Source organism: Phragmites australis, chromosome 8, assembly GCF_958298935.1.
Source record: "Phragmites australis chromosome 8, lpPhrAust1.1, whole genome shotgun sequence".
In the NCBI taxonomy this organism is placed as follows: Eukaryota; Viridiplantae; Streptophyta; class Magnoliopsida; order Poales; family Poaceae; genus Phragmites; species Phragmites australis.
Window position 1 is genome coordinate 9,747,360 of NC_084928.1, and position 3,963 is coordinate 9,751,322.

Sequence of the window (3,963 nt, forward strand, 5' to 3'; positions counted from 1 at the left end):
TATCTATTTTGGCAAATACGGTGATGTTTGTTGCCTATTTTTGGATTTTTGCCCCGAAAACCATCTTCATTACCTACCAAGTTAGAACTACAGTCTACAGAGAAGAAAAAAATATTTCAGCAAATCTGCGTTATGAATAGAAATATTTTGTACGTGTAGACTAGATACTTGATAGTTTAGTGCACAAGAATGAGTGAAATGTGTAATGAACTTAGGCTCATCTTTAGCTCTAAAATAGACACATCTTAATTACGGAAGCATGTAGACATACTGGTATTTGGAGATGCCATCTAGGGTTGATCGGTGAGGAGGATGTGGTCAGTGTACGTTGGTGTAGCCGATCACCAGCTTGATGATGAGGTTGACATAGTGGATGCCGGCATGGTGAATGAACTCGTTGAAGTTGCGGTGGAGTCATGGAGATCACCAGTCATCGGCCTTCCCGTGGCCGTCCTGCAAGGGCGAGTAGGGCTTGTTGGGGATAAACCTATCTCAACCAATTGTTGGTTCGTATGAGACGATCAGCTCCCCCTTTTATATTACGTTGGGCCACAGGGGACCAAAACCACGAATTGGTTTTGGCGCCCCCTATTAGGGTGCGTAATGAATTTAAACTCCCTTCGGAAATGGGCATTAGTTAGCCCGAGATCAATACCAACATTCTTCCTCTTGATCGTAAAGCTAACATCACAAGCCCACTCTCGATGAAACAGTACACCAAGGCAAAGCATTATAGTGGCTAATTAAATACCGCTGAAACCCAAATACCTCTAGTATATCACTCCATCTCAAAATGGAAGTTCATTATGCTTAATAAGGTTGGTTTGTTTTATCGTTCTCTTAATCCAAAATCATAGGTGTTCCAATAACCCCATGCCGGCAATATGATCGCAAAAGATATAGGGTGGTAAACCTTTAGTGAGCGGATTTGTAAGCATTGACTTAGTACTTATATGCTTGACACTTATTATTTGATCCTGGATTCTATTTTTCATAACATGATATTTAATGTTGATGTGTTTGGCAGCACCACTCGACTTGTTGTTACTTGTATAGAAAACTATGGGTTGATTATCGCAGTATAATGCCTTTGAAATACTGTCGACCACTCTTAATCCTAGGATAAAGTTCTTTAACCATATAGCATGCCCGGTAGACTCATAACATGCTACAAACTCAGATTGCATCATTGATGGTACCGTAAGTATCTGTTTAGAGCTTTTCTACGAGATAGCTCCTCCAGCGATGGTGAAGATATAACCTGACATGGATTTCTTTGTATCCACACACCCGCAAAGTTTGCATCTGAATAACCAATAACTTCGAGGTTATTAGATTTCTAAATATGAGCATGTAGTTCTTAATGCCTTGCAAATAGCAAAGGACTTTCTTAACAGCTTTCCAGTGGTTCGGTCCTGGATTTTACTGATATCTTCCAAGCATCCCGATAAAAAAAGCTAAGTCAAGGCGCATACATACTTGAGCATACATAATGCTTCCGATAGCTGAACCATAAGTAACCGACTTCATTTGGCCAGTTTCGTATTTGTTCCTCGGACATCAAAATGTCCCAAACTTATCGCCCTTAACAATAAGAGCAGGCATTGCAGAGCACTTATGCATATTGTATTTCTTCAGTACTATGTCAATTTATGCCTTTGAGACAAACCTAATACTCATTTGGACCGATCTCGGTGAATTTCAATGCCAAGAATGTAAGAGTCTTCACCGAGATCCTTCATATCGAAATTAGAGGACAGAAGTCTCTTGGGCGCAAATAGCATATCCTTATCGCTGCTGGCCAATAAGATATTATTCAAATAAAGAACTAAGATGATGAATTTCCCCCCTTTAAACTTTACATAAATGTAGTTATCACTTCATTTTCTTTAAATCCAAAATTTCTAATGATTTATCAAACTTGAGATACCACTGCCTAGACGCTTGATTTAGACCATAAATTGATTTATTAAGGCGACATCCCAAATGTTCCTTGCCTTCCATGATAAAACCTTCCGGTTGAGCCATGTAAATATTTTCTTCCACTTCACCATTAAGGAATGATGTCTTTACGTCCATCTGATGTAGCTCTAAATCATAATGTGCTACAAGCGCCATAATTATTATGAAGGAATCTTTACTCGATGCAAGAGAGAAAGTTTCATTATAGCCAATCCCTTCTCTTTGCGAGAAGCCTTTACCTACGAGTCTCGCTTTGAACCTTTCGATGTTCCCCTTAGAGTCATACTTTGTTTTGTAGACTCATTTTCAGCCTACTGTTTTGGCACCGTCAGGGATTTCTACTAGGTCTCATACATCATTATCTCTCATAAACTTCAATTCGTCCTTCATGGTATTAAACCGCTCCAGCGAATGGTCACTCATCATGGCCTTTTTATACAAGATAGGATCTTTTGCCTTCTCTATGTCACTAACATCCTCATTCATATAGACAACATAATCGTTCGAGATGGAAGGTCTCCTATCACGTTGTGATCTCCTAATCGGTTCATTGGGCACTCCAAGACTAGGATTGAGTACTGCAAGAGACTGCTGAGGCTCATTGTTAGGTGCATCGTTAGGAATTTTAGAGACCTCAACAGGGGGTGCACTAACGTTATTTTCTTCTGAAGGTGCAACCACCTGGGGCACAAGAATGTAGAGCTCTAGGATCAGCGGTGTAGGAACATAAACTTTCTTTTCCTCGAGATCAACTTCCCTAGGCTCCAGATCCTTATTCTCAAGAAAAACAACGTGTCTTGTTTCTACGAATTTAGTGATCCTATCTGGACGGTAAAAATGATACTCCTTTGATCTCTTGAGATATTTGATAAAGTTACAACTAACTATCTTAGGATATAATTTCCCAATATGTGGATTAAATACTTTAGCTTTAGCTGCATAACCCCACACACGCAAATACTTCAAAGAGAGCTTTCTCACAGTCCATAATTCGTAAGGTGTCTTCGAACTAATTTATTGGGAACCCGATTAAGAATGTGTGCGATTGTCTTAAGTGCATCCATCCATAGTCCAATTGGTAAACTAGAATAGCTGAGCATACTTCGCACCATATCCATGATCATGCAGTTGTGTCTCTCGGCTACCCCATTCTACTGAGGTTCTCCATGTGTAAAATATTGGTCTACTATGCTATTTTCCTAAAGGAATCTGATAAAGGGACAAGGGATTTGCCCGTAAGGGACATGTCTCCCATAATACTCTCCTCACAATCCGATCTGACTACTTTAATCTTTAGTTGTGCTGATTTTCTACCTCAGTCTTAAATACTTTAAATTTATCGAGAGACTCAGATCAATCCTAATGGGGTAGATATAGTCGTAACGGGAGAAATCATCAGTGAAGGTAATGAATGAATTAGAATCATCCACCGATGTCATAGAAAAAGGACCACAGATGTCCGTATGAATTAATTCTAATAATCCTATGCTCCGAGTGGCTCCCTTCTTTATTTACTTATCGTATTTTCTTTTAATGCAATCTATGTAGTGGTTAGAGTCGGAGAAGTCTAAGGGTTGAAGAATCTCTTCCTTAATGAGACGTTCCATTCTCCCGCTTGAAATATAGCCTAAACAACAATGCCACGGTTTCGAAGAAGTCTCATTAATTGTACTTCTCTTTCTCTTATAGCTTACATCACAGACATTCATAGACATAGAGATTCATTAAGAGGAAGCATATAAATTTTGTCTTATCGGATGGCAAGACCAATAACACTTGAATTAAACTGAAGAATGCACTTATTGTCTCTAAAATTACAATGAAAACCATCATTGTCTAACATCGAAACAGAAATAAGACTTCTCCTCATGAAAGGAACATAAACTACATTATTCAGCCTAGGAGTGAAGCCACTACCAAGAATTAATGGAAGGGATCCGATAGCCTCAACTTTAGTTTCCTTCCCATTAACCACTCTAAGACTTCGCTCTCCCTTTTCTA